Source organism: Saccopteryx leptura, chromosome 2 (assembly GCF_036850995.1).
Source record: "Saccopteryx leptura isolate mSacLep1 chromosome 2, mSacLep1_pri_phased_curated, whole genome shotgun sequence".
In the NCBI taxonomy this organism is placed as follows: Eukaryota; Metazoa; Chordata; class Mammalia; order Chiroptera; family Emballonuridae; genus Saccopteryx; species Saccopteryx leptura.
In genome coordinates, this window is record NC_089504.1 from 215,765,221 (window position 1) to 215,785,539 (window position 20,319).

The window sequence follows — 20,319 nt, forward strand, 5'->3', positions numbered from 1 at the left end:
CCTTCTGTGCTGTGCCTTCTCCAGTGGCCAAGGCTCCGGGTCACCCTTGGTGGGGGAGGAGGGGTTGCACCCTGAAGTCTCTTATGTTTTCCTTTTCTCCTCTTATAAGGACACCAGTCATTGTATTTAGAGCTCATCCTAATCCACAGTGACCTAATCTTAACTAATTACATCTGTAGAGACCCTATGTCTAAATAAGACCACATTTGGAGTTTCTAGGACATGAATTTTGGAGGATACCATTCAACCCACTACAGTGCCCAAGGGGAGGAGGAGAAGATGGAGAAATGGGGAGGGTCGGGAGAGGGTAAGGAAAGAAAAGAGATGGGGTGGAGGGAGGGTGGGGACCAGATATAGGCCTACAGCCTGGCTGAGGTCCACACACAAATTTGGGACACGCTGCCGGGCATTGTGCTGAGCTGACCTTTAGGTTCTCTGATCCATGTGATGACCACACACAGATACAGCCCTATTTAGGCCTCCCTGCAGGGAGCACGTGCCACGACCCAGGCCCAGTAGGTGTCCAGTCCTATCCCATTACAGGAGACCGTGCTTCTCACTGCACAGGGCTGGGCCCTGGTACTCCACGTTATCTCATTGTGACCCTGTTCTAATCCAGTCTGTAACAATTGGGACTTGAGTTGGGCTGCAGTCAACATCTGAGCTCAAGATGATGGCCAGGAGGAGGCCTGTTTTCTTCCTGCAAGCTTGGGCAGCAGCCTGGGAAGAGACAGCCACAGGCTATTTCATATCAACATCCTTGTCTGAACCTTCCATGGGGCCCATGACCTCGCCCCACTAGGCCAGACCTCTTCAGACATGGCAACCCCACCAAGGATGGGCACTCTGGAGGCTCTTGTTGCACGGGGGAATAAAGTCTTCTGTCTCAGGGAGGCTAGGCACAGTGGGGCTGAGAATGGAGAAAGCTATAGGTGAAGGACAAGGCCAGATAGACAAAGGAGTCCTTCAGAAGGGATATGACCAACCCTAGAGGGGAAAATGTAGCATATGGCCAAGGCTGCCAGTGAGGGGCCATGAGAGTAATGACTTCAAGCCCAGAAATTGCCAGGACCAAGATCCAGCAAGTACTGTTTAACCCTAATACCAGGTACCATGTCCTTGGTAGCTCCCTGTCCCTTTCTGGGAGCCAGGCCCAGAATCACCACAACCCCCATTCCCATCCCCACAAGACCGTGGGCCTATTAGCAAAGGGCCGCAATCATGGAGGCCAGCCTTGATTAAGCTGAAGGAGACCTGTGGTGAGTTTGGCTCAAACAGAAAAGTCTGATTAGGATTTCCTCCAGACTCAAAATCAAGAATATTTAGAGCCAAACTTTAGTGTTTAGAGGTAGAAAAAGTCACTTTAAAAAATCACTTCTTTTTTTTTTTTTTTTAATTTTTTTTTAAATTTATTTATTCATTTTAGAGAGGAGAGAGAGAGAGAGAGAGAGAAGGGAGGAGGAGCTGGAAGCATCAACTCCCATATGTGCCTTGACCAGGCAAGCCCAGGGTTTCAAACCGGCGACCTCAGCATTTCCAGGTTGACGCTTTATCCACTGCACCACCACAGGTCAGGCAAAAAATCACTTCTTTGCCTGATCTGTGGTGGCGCAGTGGATAAAGCATCGACCTGGAACACTGAGGTCGCCGGTTCAAACCCTGCACTTGTCTGGTCTAGGCACATATGGGAGTTAATGCTTCCTGCTCCTCCCCCCTTCTCTCTCTTTGTCTCTCTCTCTCACTCTCTCTCCTATCTAAAATGAATAAATTTAAAAAAAAATCACTTCCTTGCCTGATCGGGCAATGGTGCAGTGGATAGAACATCGGGCTGGGATGTGGAGGACCCAGGTTCGAGACCCCGAGGTAGCCAGCTTGAGCGTGGGCTCATCTGGTTTGAACAAGGCTCACCAGCTTGAGCCCAAGGTTGCTGGCTCGAGCAAGGGGTCACTCGGTCTGCTGGAGCCCCCCGGTCAAAGCACATATGAGAAATCAATCAATGAACAACCAAGGAATCGCAACGAAGAATTGATGTTTCTCATCTCTCTCCCTTCCTGTCTGTCTGTCCCTCTCTCTGACTCTCTCTGTCTCTGCCACAAAAAAAAAAAAAATTTACTTCCTTGAAGAGAATCTCAAACAAGACGAACCCAGACACACAATTCAATTAAAATACTAAACACTAAAGACAAAGAAAGAATCTTAAAAGCTGCAAGAGAAAAGCAGTTAGTTACCTACAAGGGAGGTCCCATAAGACTGTCAGCTGATTTCTCAACAGAAACTTTTCAGGCCAGAAAGGAGTGGCAAGAAATATTCGAAGTGATAAAAAGAAGGACCTACAGCTAAAACTACTCTAACCAGCAAAGCTATCATATAGAAACAAAAGATCAGATAAAGACCCTGGCCAGTTGGCTCAGCGGTAGAGCGTCAGCCTGGCGTGCGGAAGTCCCGGGTTCGATTCCCGGCCAGGGCACACAGGAGAAGCGCCCATCTGCTTCTCCACCCCCCCCCTCCTTCCTCTCTGTCTGTCTCTTCCCCTCCCGCAGCCAAGGCTCCATTGGAGCAAAAGATGGCCCGGGCGCTGGGGATGGCTCCATGGCCTCTGCCCCAGGCACTAGAGTGGCTCTGGTCGCAACAGAGTGACGCCCCAGATGGGCAGAGCATCGCCCCCTGGTGGGTGTGCCGGGTGGATCCTCGTCGGGTGCATGTGGGAGTCTGTCTGACTGCCTCCCCGTTTCCAGCTTCAGAAAAAAAAAAAAAAAGATCAGATAAAGAGCTTCCTAGACAAGAAAACACTAAAGAAATTCATCACCACCAAACCAGTATCACAAGAACTGTTAAAGGATCTTCTTTAAGAATAAGTAAAATCGCCTGACCAGGCGGTGGCGCAGTGGATAGAGCGTCGGACTGGGATGCAGAGGACCCAGGTTCGAGACCCCGAGGTCGCCAGCTTGAGCGCGGGCTCATCTGGTTTGAGCAAAAAAAAACCCACCAGCTTGAACCCAATGTCGCTGGCTCCAGCAAGGGGTTACTTGGTCTACTGAAGGCCCACGGTCAAGGCACATATGAGAAAGCAATCAATGAACAACTAAGGTGTTGCAATGCGCAACACTTGGACTTGATGAATGATGCTTCTCATCTCTCTCTGTTCCTGTCTGTCTGTCCCTGTCTATCCCTCTCTCTGACTCACTCCCTGTCTCTGTAAAAAATAAAATAAAAAATTAAAAAACAAACAAACTAATGATTGATGCTTCTCATCTCTCTCCATTCCTGTCTGTCTGTCCTTGTTTATCTCTCTCTCTGACTCACTCTGTCTCTGTAAAAAATAAAAAAATTAAAAAAAATAAATAGAAGAATAAGTAAAATCCAGGCAGAGGAGAACAGAAGCTCCATATCCACGCATGCTGCAGATGGCTTTTCCAGTCTACCTGAATCATTACCAGCTAGAAGCAGCGGTCACTGGGACTTGGACGTGAGCTGCAAAGTATAGAATTGTGACAACAATTCCAGTGTCATGCGGACTTTTCCTGGATGTGGACTTTTCCTGGACTCCTGCTCCTTGTGACAGCCCCTAACAGACTGAACTGGGGTTGGGTTGCATTTTTCAGGGATTTGGCATGGTGTTTGGGCCAACTTGGACTTGGTGAACATGTTAAGGACACTACTCTTTTATGGATTCTTGCTGTATTGGCCAAGAGTTTGCTTAAAGGCTTTAATCACTGTAAAAAAAAAAAAAAAGGAGGACTGGATAAAGAAGATGTGGCACATATACACCATGGTATACTATTTAGCCATAAGAAATGATGACATCGGATCACTAACAACAAAATGGTGGGATCTTGATAACATTGTACGGAGTGAAATAAGTAAATCAGAAAAAAACAAGAACTGCAGGATTCCACACATTGGTGGGACATAAAACGAGATTAAGAGACATGGACAAGAGTATGGTGGTTACGGGGGGCAGGGGGAGAGAAGGAAGGAGGGGGGAGGGGTGGGGGAGGGGCACAAAGAGGGCTAGATGGAGGGTGACGGAGGACAATCTGACTTTGGGTTAAATGTATGCAACAGAATTGAATGACAAGATGACCTGGACATGTTTTCTTTGAATATATGTACTGTATGTACCCTGATTTATTGATGTCACCCCATTAAAATAAAAATTTATTTATATAAAAAAAAAGAAGTAAAAGAAAAAGAAAGATAATATTATGAATAATAAAAGGCAATAAACATATATTACTCTAAGTGCAGATGAATGAAATGCTCTAATCCAGGGGTTGGGAACCCTTTTGGCTAAGAGAGCCATAAATGCCACATATTTTAAAATGTAATTCCATGAGAGCCATACAATGACCCGTGTACGTTATGCATTATCCAATAAAAATTTGGTGTTGTCTTGGAGATCAGTTGTGATTGGCTCCAGCCACCCGCAACCATGAGCATGAGCGGCAGGAAATGAATGGATTGTAATACATGAGAATGTTTTATATTTTTAACGTTATTTTTTTATTAAAGATTTGTCCGTGAGCCAGATGCAGCCATCAAAAGAGCCACATCTGGCTCGCGAGCCATAGGTTCCCAACCTCTGCTCTAATCAGAAGGCATGCTGTGGCTGAATAAATAATAAAACAAGACCCTTACATAGTCTGTCTGTAAGAGACTCACTTCAGATTGAGAGAGACACAGACTGAAGTAAAGGGACAGAAAAAGATATTTCATGCAAATGAAAACAAAAAGGCTGGGGTAGCAATACTCATACCAGACAAAATAGACTTTAAAACAAGAGACAAAGAGGACCCAGCAATTCCACTTCCGGGTATTTGTCCAAAGAAACCCAAAACACTAAATCTAAAAGACATTTACAGCCATATGTCCGTTGCAGCATTATTTATAAAAGCCGAGATATGGCAGCAAACTATGTGTCCATCAACAGATGAATGGATAAAGAAGTGGTGCATATATACAATGGAATATGACTCAGTCATAAAAAAGAATGAAATCTCGCCACCGGCAACAACGTGGATGGAGTACTGTGCTGAATGAAAGGAGTCAGACAGAGGAAGGCGAATGCCATATGATTTCACTTATATGTGGAATCTAAAAAGTAGCCAGGGGGGTCAAGGGCTGAGAATTAGGGACAGTGGGAAACCTGTTCTTTGTGCTTCAAAGGGGCGTGAACGCTTACAACATGGGAGGGTTTTTTATAAACATTCCTTATTGGTGGAACACACCCAGGAATCCCTTACCCTCCTTCTACAATAAAAGCATAAAGAAAAAGTAGTAGTAACAGGCAACAATCAGGCACATGTTGAAAGAATTGTGAATTCAAGGGCCCAAGTCTGGGGCAGTCTGCTGGCTGTAGTTGAGAGACCCACAAACAGAGAGAGACCACACAGTAAGAGGGGACCCCTCAATCAGAAAGGGCCCCATACAGGGAGACCCATGGTTAGAGGGTGACTGCCATGCACTGAGGAAAGGATTGGCCTGGATTTTTCTCCATCATGACACAAATCAAAATTAGTGAACTCGGCACCTAGACACTCCAGTTCAGGACTTTCTTGGGGTCACTGCTAGCTGAGGTCTTGGCCTGAAAGCGGCTTCTCCCCTCACCCTCAGGGAGAGCTGGGCTTGCCCCCGAGGAGGTGAGTCCTGTGTGAGCACTTGCTTCTGGGAGGGTTTGGGCTTTGGGGACCAGTTTCTGAATCCCAGGACAGATGTGGGGGCCACTCCATAACAGATTCTAACTATCACTCACGTTCTGTGTGGCCACAGGCTTCCAAGACAAGAGCATGGGCCAATAGCCATCGGGGGATTGCAATAAAACCCAACCCGTTAGAGGAAAACACAACAGGTTTTTAGTTAAAATCACCTCCCCAAACTTCCTGTCTGCCTTAGGGTCTAAAAGAGGAAGAGACACTTTCATAGCCCAAGAAGCTAAGTTGTAAAAGACCCCCTTAAGCACACAGGTTTCCAAAAGCTGGTCCTGGCATTCTGTCCACAACAAATGTATGAAGGCATTGCAGTGGCCATAGCTTGGGGCCAGGGCCTGAGACGGGTGCCAGCCAGGGCCCTCCACCTCGCTGTGCACTCAGCCAAGTGACTTAGCTCCTCTCTGCAAAATGTAAGGAGTGCCTGTGCTCCAGTGGTGGGGATAGGGTGGGGGGAGGGGGAAAGGGAGGGGTCTCTGTGAGGACAAAAGGAGAAAGGGCACGCAGTGTGTTGGAAAATGACAGATATTACAGGACATTAGGTATGTATCATCACCACTATCTTCCTCCTCCTTGACCAGGAGCTTCCTGTGTAAGGGGAAGGGCCTGCCATCTATGCAGGGAGGCAGAATTTTCTGAGACTGAATTGTGCATCAGGACAGGGGGCAGGACCCTGTCTGGCCCAAATTTCTGGCTGTCCTTGGACTGGGCTATGACAGTCCCTCCCTGGGGCAGGGGACTGGTGAGGGAAGGACCTGGGAGGCTGAAGCCCCTTGTTGGCGTGGGGGGACTCTGCCTGTGTGCCAGCTGGAATCAACTCCACCTGTGTGGCTCAGGTGAAACATGGAATTCAGATTTCCAGAGATACCCAACGTATCTACCCTAAGACATCCGGCTCCTCTCCACTGAACTCCTGGGGCTCCCGAGACTGCAAGGGTCTGCCATGAAGGCAAAGCCATTGAGGTTGAGGAAGCAGCGTCAGGACCTTCCTGCATCCCCACTGTGGTCTTGCAGAAGAAGTCACTGTGCAAGGGATGGTCTGTCCAGGGCCACCAGCAGGTCAGGACGTGCAGCCATACTCCAGAGTCTGTCCCATTCAGGCCATAGGAGTGCCCGAACCCCACACATGTCAGCAGGTAGATAAGGGAGGCATGCACAGGGATGAAGAGCCATGTAGATTAAGGTTTACACGGGAGACCATGGTGAACCAAAGAGTATGACTAGATAAATACATAAGCTAATTTCTGTTTGTATCAAATTCCAAAACTCCTGCAACATTTTTTCTGGAAAAACTCCAGAACAGCCAGGGTTACTCTGCAAGACGCCCAGGCCAATCTTCTGTCATGCTCCACAGAACAGAGACTGGGCTTCTTTACTCAGATAAGAACAGCTTAGAGACTGCGCCCAAACCCAGGGCCTCTGTCCCAGGACCACTGTCAGCCCTTCCCTTCCCTACTGGGTTCAGCCAGTGGGGACGGAGCCGAGGGGAAGGACGGGATCTCCCACAGCTCCCTCCTGGGAGGCCAGGCTGTACCCTAGTGAAGGTCTGGATCCCTGTGGTGGCTGTTCTGCAGATGCTCACCCACTGGACTGAAGCGGTCATGCTCTGTCACTTGTGGGCACCCCCAGCTTTGAAAACAAGCCTCCTGCATGTGTGTCTCCCTAAAGCCACACCAAGCATGAATGGTGAGCATTTGCATGGCACAGCAGAAGTCATAGTTCAGTGAGTTTTCATAATAACATTGTCATGACAGGTAGAACAGGCATGATTGCCCTTTCCAGTGGCCAGGAAGCTGAATCAAACCACCCACCCACTGCTAACGGCAGTATTTCCTGATTTCATGTATGTCCCTGCTACACCCACAGTGGATTAAATTGCTGATACATACCCAGAAGCAGATTTAACTGCGGCACACAGGGCATGTGCCCTGGGCCCTGGCCTCTGAAGGGCCCTGCAAAACCCCAACTTTACACTTTTTTTAATGTAAAGGGCCCAATATTTTCTTCTGCACCTGAGGCCTCAACGACCTTAATCTACCTCTGTACACAGCCCAGCGTCTCATTAGGACTGCCTGGCAGCTTTCAGCAAAGTGCTATCCCAGGCCCAGGAGGTCAGAAGGTCTGGGTGGGTCCCAGGTATTGGCTTTTCAAAGCTCACAAGGTGGAGAAAGATACTGTGAATACTCAGGGACCAGCACCAAGCCTGGCTCTGCAGACTGGGGAGGGCCGCTTATCATGGCAGTAGAACAAGGTCCCAGCCGTGAGTCCCAGCTCAGGGAGTTTGTGACCCAAGGCTATGCCTAAGTTGGTCCAACACCAGGGCTGGACCCGGATGAGACAAGCAAAGTTCCCAGGGTGCAAAGTCTAAGGCAGTGGTCCCCCTGGGGCCAAGCCTGCACTTGAACATGCCAGTGCCTCCTCCATCAGGTCTGCTGGCTTTCTGGGCACCGAACTCACCTTGTCTCAAGTCTGGCCCTGCCTGACCAAGGCAGTGGGAAACAGTGATTAAATATTCAGGAATTTTGCATAATCCTCCCTAGGTTCATCCATGTTGTTGCAAATGGCAAGATTTCATGCTTTTTTTTTGTTGTTGTTGTTGTGACACCTTAGTTGTTCATTGATTGCTTTCTCATATGTGCCTTGACCGTGGGCCTTCAGCAGACCGAGTAACCCCTTGCTCAAGCCAGTGACCTTGGGTCCAAGCTGGTGAGCTTTGCTCAAACCAGATGAGCCCGCGCTCAAGCTGGTGACCTCGGGGTCTCGAACCTGGGTCTTCTGCATCCCAGTTCGACACTCTATCCACTGCGCCACTGCCTGGTCAGGCAGATTTCATGCTTTTTAATGGGTAATATACCATTATATATATGTACCAGATCTTCATCCATTCGTCTATTGGTGGACATCTAGGTTGCTTCGATATCTTGGCTATTGTAAATAATACTGCAGTAAACATGGGGGTCCATCTATCTTTCCAAATGTATTTTCATTTTCTTTGGATATACACCCAGAAGTGGGATTGCTGAGTCACAATCGCTCTAGTTTTAATTTTTTGAAGAAACTCTGTGCTGTTTTCCATAGTAGCTGCACCAATTTACATTCCCACCAACAGTGCACAAGAATTCCCTTTTCTCCACGTCCTCACCAATGCTTACCATTTGCTGACTTTTTGATGATACTCATTCTAATATGTGAGGTGATAGCTCATTGTGGTTTTGATTTGCATTTTCCTGATAATTAGCGGTGTTGAGTATTTTTTCATGTGTCTGTTGGCCATCTGTCTGTATGTCCTCTTTGGAGAAATGTACTGTGTTATGTGAAATAAGTCAGATAGAGAAAGATAAATACAGTATGATCTTATATGTGGACTCTAAAAAACAAGATAAATTATCAAACAAAACAGAAGCAAACTCATAGATACAGAAAACAATTGATGGTCGTCAGGGTGGGGGAGAGGGAGAAGGGTGAAAATGGGGACAGGATTGAGAAGTACAAATTGCCAGTTATAAAAACAGTCCTGGGGATATGAAGTACAGCACAGAGAATGTAGCCAATAAGACCGTAATAACTACGTGTGGTGCCAGGTGGGTACTAGACTTATCAGGGTGATCACTGCATAAGGCATATATGTGTCTAATCACTATGTTGTACACCTGAAACTAGTGTAATATTGTATGTCTACTATAATTAAAAATCAGTTGTTTAAAAACTTGGGGATTTTGCAGGCCGCTGTGAAAGGGCTGGTAGCTCACACAGGCTGTGGCGGGAGGCAGAAGCATCCACATGACAGGCATTGGTACACGTGCCCATCAGGCTGGGCACATGCCTCTCTGCCATCTCTGAGAGCCACGGTACCAGCAAAAAACCACCCTAGTCTCTGACACCCAACTCCTAGCCCAGGACCCTCCCCAAATTATCTACCTCGACCTTTGCATTTCTTGTCCAGATGTCCTACCTGCTGAAGTGCTCTTCTGTCCAAAACATCCTCAGAACAAAGCAGCCAGAGGCATTTTCCCTAAATAACAACCCTTTCCGTGGGGCCAATGTTTACCTGCAAAATCCAGGAAGGAATTGTCAGTTTCTTTTTTTCAGAGAGAGGCAGGGACAGAGAGACAGAGAGACAGTAACATCGATCTATTCCTGTTCTTGTATGTGACCTGCCCAGGGATCGAACCGGCAACCTCTGCACTGCACTTCAGGACAACACTCCAACCAACCAATCTATTCAGCCAGGACTTTTTTTCTTTCTTAATGAATGTTGAATGACTACTTTCTTTCTTTTTTTTTTTTTGAATGACTACTTTCAATAGGACACCACCTGAATGGGTCAGCCTGGCTGCACGCAGGTGGGGGTGGGTTCTGTCACAAGGCTCTCCACAGGGAAGTCCCCAGAGAGTGCATTATTAGCTCATGAAACAGTCCTCAGCTCCTGGGCACATCACTTTTGTAGCTTGATTTACAGCAGCTCCTTTTGATAAAGGGAATTTCCATCAGTTTGTTAAAAAAAATTTTTTAACGGCTTCTATATTTTTAACACTTTGAGCTGAAGCCTCCAGTTTGTCTTTGTGAGGTTTAAGATCCAAGAGATGTCTCTTCTCATAAAACGGTTCTGTCACAGCACCCAGGTAGCTTTCTGTTTCATCATTCCTTCATCCAACACTCATCCAACATTCCACCTACCATTTCTTCATTCCTCCAGGCTTTGCTCATTTAGTCATTCCTTCATCCAAACGTGCACCCCTAGAAAGGCAGGGATGTCCCCGAGTGCCAAGTGCTGGGACCATGGCCAGAACGGTGCTAGGCATTGGGATGCTGGTGAGCTTCAGAGAAGTCAGAGGAATGAGATAATGTTAGAGAGGTCAGGATTCCAGAAGCAGATAGAGAAGGTGATGGACCAGACCTTTATTTTTAGCTCTGTAGAGGTTTCTGAGGAGGTGATGTGTGTCTACACCTATTCCCCTGTACCATTGATTCATTGATTCATTCTGGCCACCATGACATTCACACCTCCTGCTGAAGAGCAGTGACCAACAGAAGACATGATATAAGTTCAGTCATCACTTGTGTCCCAGGAGGTGGACCTGGGCCAATGATAGGATTGACTAAGAAACCAGAACATTCTTTCCACAGTGGTAGGAGGAGGCCTGTGGAGTAGGATCTTTAGTGAGGCAAAGAGGCCCCCTCTGGGGTTGATCTTGCCCAACGGGGAGCCGAACCCAAGGCCTCCTGACCCATTCCCCAAGACGGAGGATGGTTGGGCTTATCTCAAGGTTAGTGAGTTTCTTTAAAAGGTTAGAATGTAGCCTGACTGGTGGTGGTGCAGTGGATAGAGCGTTGACCTGGGACGCTGAGATTCCGGGTTCAAAACCCCAAGGTTGCAATATATAAGAAGCAATTAATGAACAACTAAAGTGCTGTAACTATGAGTTGATACTTCCCATCTCTCTCTATTTAAAAAAAAAAAAAAAGGAACATATTGTAAGTTGACAAGGACGTTTACTCATTGACAGGGCGAATGTTCCTTGTTTTCACTCTCTTTGTTCCCACTTCTGGTCATGCGTTATTTTGCCTGAATCCTCACCCCCTATCCAAGGAGACTCTTTCTACCACAAGGGTCCTGGGTTAGGCACATCGAGGGTGCCTAATAGGCCCCTATGGAGTTTGCTACCTGGAACATGACTTATCTGCACAATGTCCCTCAGGGTGTTGCCCGGGTGAGCAGGGTGGGAGGTGCCCCCACTACAAGCTATTGGAAAGGGCCCAAATCTTAGGCTCTTAGCATTGGAAGGGTCTGCTGCCAGGAGGGCAGGGGTAATGCTTTTGGTGGGGTGGTGGTGTGCTCGGCTCTGAGTCAACGATTTGATTTCCCCTGGTGAGTGAAGGGAGGAGGAAAGAGGGAAACCTGAGTCTCTTTCTCAGTCTGGACGGGAGTTTGAGGAACTTCCTCTAGAATCTGCTCCTAGACCATTCCTGACATCATCTGCTCCTGTGCTCCAGCCACAGGAAGTGGTCCTGACCCCCATGGGCCCTGCTCTGTGGTCCTGACCCTTACAAGGGCCTGCTCTGTGGTCCTGACCCCCATGGGCCCTGCTCTGTGGTCCTGACCCTTACAAGGGCCTGCTCTGTGGTCCTGACCCCCACGGGGCCCTGCTCTGTGGTCCTGACCCCCATGGCCCTGCTCTGTGGTGATGGAACAAGTTAGACTTTTATCTTCTGACCTGGACACATTAAAAAAAGCAAGATTTAGAATAACATGCTCAAGATAACCCATTAAGAACAACTCTGCCTCTGGGCCTAGGGGATTTGACTCTGTGTGAGCAGAAAGAGGGCCCAGGAGGGCCATGCAGATGGACACATGAGGGGACACCCTCCTGGTTAGCCTCCTAAGGCTGGGCTCATGAACCTTCCAGCCACACATGGTGTTACGGGTCCCCCAGACTTGCAGTTTCCACACCTCCTGCAGGATAAGACCAGTCTCTTGGGCCCACATGACCAGTCAGTGCCCACTGCTCCCTCAACCCCACTTCATGGGCTTGGACAGTCCCTGGCCCTTCGAGAGGCCTGTTCTCAGCCACCATGACTTCCCACTAAGATGTCTCCTCACCTGCCCTGCCTCTCTCTCCTGTACCCACCCAGCTCCTAGGTGCCTCAGGAGCCCCAGAAGCCCCATCTCTCTGACAAAGCCTTCCCCATGGCTCCAGTGGTGACTGCTATGACAGGATCCCATCACCTCCACAGGAGGCAGAAAGTGACAATTTGGGCCCCAGTGGGTCACCCAGGCCCGGCACCCTTCACAGACTGTAGAATGAGGAGCAGATGAGGTTCTGACCTAGCTTGGCCTGCACCCATGACATGGGTGTCAATGCCCTTACCACTTAAGGTTCATTCTGATGTGCTGTGCATCCCAGGGAAAAGATCAGAAAGCCCCCCAGAGGGGCCAGTGAGACGGGGTGGGGACCGCAATGCAGACATGGGTGGAGGGTCCACCATGCCATGGCTGAAAAGGAAGAAAATCGGGTTCATGGGAGACATGCTAGAGAGGGTGGGCTGCAGACGGGCGCAGGGTGGGAGTCACTTCAGACAGGACAGCAACACCAGTGACGCCCAGAGCCTACGCAGTCTAGGGAGCTCAGCCCAGGGTTGTCTAGAGCAGGCTTCTCCCTCAGCACCATGACATGTGGGCCACATTACTCTATGGGTCTCCACTCTCTACGTGCCAGCAACACCCACCCCAGCAGCGACCACCTAAATGGCCCCAGACTTTATAGGTCCAACTCATCCCAGGTGAGAACCCTGGTGCAAACCAGGCTGTGTCCCCAGATAACCACTGCGTCCACTCTGTCTGTTCCTGCAGGGTCTGAGTCACCCGGCCAGGCCACTGGTAATGGTTCTGGTGGATACCCTCTGCCCTCCTGACATCTGAGACAGCGTTAGGGACAGACACACCAGGGAGTGGACAAATGAGACTGCAGGAACCAACCAGCGCACGAAGGGAACAAGCAACCAGGGTGAAAGTAGACGTGCCCCAGGTGACTAAGGCTGCGTCTGTGTGCTGCTCATCACCATAGATGCCTGTCTGAGCCCTGGAGCTGAATTCACTGTCTAACTTTGGAAAACCCCTTCAAAAACTTCTAGAAAAGGAGCAGGTGTGCTGTCAAAGGAAGGAAATAGAGAACAGTGTGCCGCATTAATGCCCGGGCAGCCGCCACCTGCAGACAGCTGTGAGCAGGGCCCTCTCTGCACAGATGGGGACCAGGTTGGCGGTTGCTGGCCTGAGACCCTGCACATGCTGCTGGGCCTCAGAGTCTCACGGGAGGCACAGGCAGTGTAAAGGAGTTGCCCTCAGCCTCGGTGGCCATCTGTGTAAAGGATGTAAACAACCAGGCCTGGAGCTGGCAGGGAATTAATGGGGAGAGACAGGACAGAACAAACCTCAGCAAGAGGCAAAAGTTACTGCCAGGGTCTCCATGAGGCCCATAGAGCGATTCAGATCCCAGCTTCCCACCAATGCCCTCTAGAATTACTATTATTGCCTTTGTTGTTGTTGTAGTCAGTGCTATTACTAATTTCAGCAGCCAGGGGCTGGGTAGCTGGCAACTGAGTGTGGGGAGAGGGAAGAGTTGGATGAGGTGCAAGAGGGCAAGGAGGGGCTGGTGCCATGTTGGGACATGGCTGCAGGCTGCTCGTCCATCCAGCTGCTTGAAGAAAACCTGAGCTGAACAGGTGCAGTGACCACAGTCATCAGGCTGACAGCCCAGGGCCCCAGCTTTGACTTCCCTGCACTGCCACCGAGGGGGTTCCCAGGGCGCAGGGGAACGGCCCCACCTTGTTCCGGCAGGGGACACAGACTGGCCATTGGCCCCCAGCATCACCTTGGTATGGAGGCCCTGGAGTGGACCTGAAGGGTTCCTGCCCTGTGATCTCACCTGGTGGGCTGTCACATTAGGAAAGCACCCTGTGTCCTGCCACTGGCACCCCGGACAAACTGGTCCCACTGTTTCCTGAGGCTTCGGTGTGTGTCTCCGCCTCAGGGCCCATATCCGGGGCCTCACCAGACCTGAACAGACCTGCTCGAAGGGGTCACTTCCTTCTGGTTTCAGGCTGATATGTCTCATGGGGTTAAAACCATTTCCCCATGAGCACTGTGATTTATTCATTTTCTTCAATCATGAGTAAACAACAGTTGCAAGCACTTGGATCCACCCCCAAGAGGCTGACTATATTTTATATCCTGAAGTTTCTAATTTCGCAATCCCTAAACTATTCACATTAGAAGATAATCTTCACAAGGAGGAAAATCAGGACTCTCACACAGACATAAAAGGAACGCATGTTAACAATGTTGAGTCATTTTTAGTGAGGGGACAGTAAAGGTCCCAGCCAGCTCAGTGGAGCACAGAAGGAAGCACAGAAAGCAGGTTCTAGTCCTCTGTGGTGCTCCTCCAACAAAGTACCACAGATGGACAGGGTGACTTAAAACAAAAGACTGGAGTTCTCACAGCTCTGGAGGCCAGAAGCCTCGGGCTGGTTCGGTCTGGAGGCACTGAGGTAGGGACCTTCCTACCTCTTCCGAGAGCGGGTGCTGCCAGCCGCCCGTCCCTCCAATCTCTGTCTCCACCTTCCCGTGGATTTTTCCTCTGTGTCACATGGCTCAGAGCTCCTTTCCCTTCTCTTAGATTAGAAGTATAAGTAACTGGATTTCAGCCGCACCCTAAATCCAGAATGATTTCATGCTAAGATCCTTAAATTAATGACATCTGCCAAGACTCTATGTCCAAATGAGGTCACAGCCATCTCTTGGAGGGTTGAGGACATTAGCATATCTCCTTGGGGGTCATTCTTCAACCCACTGTCGACAAACAAGAAGCGTCTGTACTGCTATCCATTATCTATAATTTACAGAGCATGAACATGTTCAAAGGCTAGACAGAAACCCCAGGAGGGTCACTGCTCCCACTGAAGATGCCCTGTCATTTCGTTATTGCTTATTCCAGATTTCCTTACACTCAGTTCTCAAAAATCATTTCCAGGCCCCAGGATGCCAGCCAAGGGCTGCAGGCACAGGACTGGCGGCCCTGGTACACTGTGTAGTGGACAGGGGTCTGAGGGTCTGTGGGAGGTATCTGCAGCACCCACAGGCTTGGGGCTGAATGGGAGGCTGGGATTTGGGCAGCCTCGGTGGGTTGGGGTGGGGTAGGGTGTGGGGGTCCTTCCCAAAGAAGGACCTGAAAGCGGTGGCCTCTACCCAGGGTTGTTCCCTGTCTCTCCCGGCCTTCACCCTTCTCCCTCTTCCCTGCATCTGTCCCCTCAACACCACGACTGCAGGCATCACTCCCACCTGGAAAGTCCAAACCACCACCAGGAACCCAAATCTTCTGTCCCTTCCTTCTCCCCTCCCACAGTGGCTTCACTTGCAGAGGGTCTTCTGGTCTCAGGACTTTGCACTGGCTCATCCCTCTCCCAACACTCCTCCCCAGGTACCTGAGGGCACACTCTCCTCCCTTTAGTTGGTCTCTGCTCTGAGAGGCCCCATTCCCCAACTCTGTCTTTTCCCCACAGCACACACACCCACACCCTCTGCATTTGCCTCAGGCCTCAAGCTCCGCAGGACCCTGTCCTCTCCACCCTACCTCTCCAGTGCCTAGAACAGCACCTGTCCATAGGCATCACTGTCAATACCACAGGTGCTCAGCAAATAACACCTGTCGATGGATGAGGAAAGAGCCCTCAGTCCTCCTGCCTGGGGGAGAAATGGCTCCGTCCTCGTCTCTCCATCCCAGGTCCGTCTCAAGTGCAGACCTGCTGGCCTCACTCCCTACCTGGGTTGGCCCTGGGGCAAGTGATGTCTGGGGTCCCCTCTGTCTGGGAACACAGCCAGCAGTATCTGGGGAGGGAAGCATGTTCACAGGGAACAAGGCTGGGTGGAGGGTGCCGGGTGGGTGGAGGTGGACCCTGGGGAGGGACCACAAGAGAGGACAGCAGGTTGGGGGTGCTGTGACCTGCTGTAACAACCATGACACAGCGAGTGCACAGGGTTGGCTCACCCTGATCCTGGGCACCTCCCAACTGACAGGGGCTCAGGAGCCAAAGCCATGCTGCCCTGTGGACTCAGGTGTATGCCAGACTCAGGGAAGAACACCAGACCTCCCTTCGCTAAATACAGGGAAGCAGGTGTGGCCTAGAGGAAACAGCTGGAGGCACAGAAGGCAGTGCCCTGAGTCCTGGCCTCTTCCTGGAAGCCACCTCGACCTGCCTGCCCCCAACCCCACCTGCTCTGGAAGCGTCTCCAGAGCCTTTTCCATGGTCAGGGTGGGTAGGGGCTCCACAGGAGTCTGTTCAGGAGGCCAATGAACATTTTTCATCCCCAAACTCGCACAAGGAACTTAGAAAGCCCAAAAGATTGGGGCCACTGATTTGTTTCACGGACGCACATTCCAAATTTGCACTCTGACCGTAAGTGATGGGGTCAAGTCCCCTGTGTCCATGGCTCCCAGCAAAGAAAACAGAAGCAAGAACTCATGGCGGGGTCCACCAGCCCTCAGAGGCCCTGCTTCTAGCACCCGCCTGGCCAAGCTCTGGCCAGTCCTCTGTGAGCATTCACTGAGTGCTTATGCCTGCCCCATGCTGGCTCTGGACTCCAAAGGCCAAGAGGCACGCAGGACAATACCTCTGTCCTTAGGTGGCCTCTAGCCCCTTTCCCTCAGTTGAGCCCCTCCCATGGCAGGGTCTCTGAAAGAATACAGGGGCATAAACCAGCAGGAAAGAGCCCTCTGGTGCATCAAGAGCCTCCACGTGGTGCTGGAGCTGATATGCGGGGGGCTGGCTGTTCTGAGACTGAGGAGTCAGGGAGGAGGAGGAGGGAGCTGGAAGAGCCCAGGCTGAGGAAGCAGGGCAGGTGGAGGGGGTGGTGAAGAACTAAACTGCACCCTCATACTTAGAAGGGGAGCAGTCAGCAAAGGTCAGCACAGGGCAGGGTGGGTGCAAGAGGGCGTGGAGATGGTGACCCCTTCTCAACTAACTGCGTGTGGACACATATTTGTGTGAAGTTTGCCTGATTCCATGGGGTATATTCTGAAAGTTTCTGCTCTTTCTTCTTCCTTCATATTTCCTACATTTTAAAAACCCCAACTTGTTTTGGCTCCTGTGCTGTAGGGACAAGTTTTGTCTAGCTTGGCTAAAGTGTGAAGGGAACTCAATGGCCAAGGGACAGAAGATACTCCAAGTGGATTCTGGCGCGTGCACGCACGCGCACACACACACACACACACACACACACACATGCACACACACACATGCACACACCATGCCAGGGAGCTTCCCTCCCAAAGCCCTGCTGCCAGGCACCAAGATGGGCTGTGGAGGCAACAGTCCTGGCATGTGAACAAAAAGAACACGTCACAAAGTCTGTCTTCACCTGGAACTTTGAGGGTCTGGCACGAGATCAGTAATTCCCAGCTGGTCCTTATAATCTCCTTCTTTTTTTTTTTCTTCTTTTCCAAGTGAGAGGAGGGAAGATAGAGAGACAGACTCTTGTATGTGCCCTGACCAGGATCCACCCAGCAATCCCCACCTGGGGCTGATGCTCTGCCCATCTGGGGCCATGCTTGCAATGGAGCAATTTTAGTGCCTGAGGCGGAGGCTCTACAGAGCCATCCTCAGCACCTGGGGCCAGTGTGCTTGAACCAATTGAGCCATGGCTGTGGGAGAGAAAGAGAAAGAGAGAGAGAGAGAGAGAAGGGGGAGGGGGAGGAGTGAAGCAGATGGTCACTTCTCCTGTGTGCCCTGACCAGAAATCAAACCTAGGATGTCCACACACCAGGCCAATGCCCTACCACAGAGCCAACCACCCAGGGCTTATCATCTTCTTCTTGAAGAGAGCAAACAACCTAAGATCACCTATGACTTCAAGGAGTGAGACTAAGATAAAGAGGAAAGTAAGTGCCCTGAAGAAAGAAGCCGAGTGGAAACACTAAAGGGAGTTCACACCCCACTACTCATCTTCTTCTAGAACACGGTTTTACCCTCAGCACTACTGATGCTTGCTAGGTTTGGGTCCAGAGCCCCTACCAAAAGCCTCAACCAGCCAGGTTACTTTAGGCGACCCAGCACCAGGGCAGTTCCCGTAGCTCTCCACCTGAGCAACCCTGATGGATGTCTTGTTTCCGCCTGACCCTGGGACATCCTGACAATCAGTCACCGCCCCATCATTTATGTGAACATTCGTTACTTAGCAACCACCCTCCCTCTCCCGTCATTTAACCACCACGGGTAACAGAAGTTTTCCCTCTGTGGCGAGAAATACAGCCAAACTCAGTCCCATATATACTGCTCACAAAATTTAGGGAACGTTTATCTTCATATTCATTTTGAAATATCCCCTGATTTTTGTGAGCAGTGTAGGCTGAGGCTTTTCATCCTCTCGCAGCTGATGCCACTAGGGTCTCAGCCCATCTGTTCGCAGATGCATAAATACATTTCTTATAAAACTCATCAGGCCTTGTGCGTCCCTCCTTTGACGACCTAACAGCGTTCCCTGGTGGAGCCATCCTGTGCACTGAAGGGTGTCCAGTAACATCTCTGGCTTTGTCCCAATAAGTGCCAATGGCACCCCTCACCCTAGCTGCCATACCAATTATGTCCCCAGGCATTATCAAGTGTCCCTTGGGGTGGGGGGCAAAGTCACCTGCTTGAAAACTACCATTTTAGAGCTGATATTCTCTAACCTGTTAGTATCAAATCGAAAAGATGACTGCATAAACAACAAGCTTAAAATTCTGAATAAATTATGTAAATTGGCAAAATTATATATGGTTGTAAGCTGTATTTATATGTTTATTGCTAACATGAAGGAGAAGCCTACTTAGTAAGTGCTCAGACCCCAGGGAAGCTGGATACCTTGCCTGTGGTCACACTTTACATAACCTGAGCTCTGGTCTGCATGGAATGTATGTGCGCTTGGTGTGTTTTCAGAGAAGATCCTCTTCTTAATGGAGATATTGGTTCTAAACTTTTATTCTAGAAGTTGGATTTTTCTTGCATCTATTTTTAGAAAATTTGCTCCTTTTATTCTTTGAGAAAAACTTGGATTGTGTAACTCTTTTGTGAAATGACACCGAGTAGAATGGTGGTCACCAAAAGCTGGGGTGGGGGACATAGGGAGATGTCAGTCAAAGGGCACAAAGATCCAGTTATAAGACCAATGAGTTCCAGGGATCCAATGTATAGCATAGTGGCTATAGCAAATAACATTGCATTATATGCTTTTAACTGAGAGAATAGATCCTAATGTTCTCACCACAAAACAGCAATGGTAACCACCTGATGGGATGGAGGTGGTAGCTAACACCGTGGTGGCCACCATTCTGCAACATATAAGTGTACTGAATCAGTACCTTGTATACACCTTAAACTTACACAGTGATATATGACAATTATGACCCAACAAATCTGGGGAAAAATTAAAGTCATAGTTTGAAAAAAAAAAAAGTGACTATCTCAGACCAACTTAAGGCATTTAAACTGCTTCTGTGATGAATTAATTGGTTGGGAGCACACAGCAGATTTATTTTTATTTGGCCAAAAAGAGAATCCCTGCTGTGACCGCTGGTTATGGATGCTTCTAGGCAGAGACATTTCACAGAGAATAAAAGATGGTTCAGTGGCTGCTGTTAGACCAACTTAGACACAAATGAATACACAGAAACCCCCACAGCCTGAGGATCCTTGGTTCCAGGGCCAAGGAGAGAACCTCATACTTCATCAAAATCGCTCAGAAATTGCTCCATGTCGTATCAGGAGGCTGGGCTGTCCCAGAAGGGCCCTAGAGGACATCACACAAAATAGCCTGCTGCCCAGACCTGGGCTGGGAATGCTTTGTTTATTGACAATCTATGTGAAATTTTCATATTCACTTTATAGGCCATGGTGGATAAATTTTGTTTTCTTGTAAGAAGCAGCAGGAATCCTATTAACAGTTACACCCCACATCAGCACAAAAATTAAAAAAAACAAAAAACCAAAAAAAAACCCACCCCAGTATTTCTAGGGAATTTCACATTCTGTGAGGAGAAAGTGGAACTTTGCTTCAGCTCCACAAACAGCCTCAGTTCTTGCACTA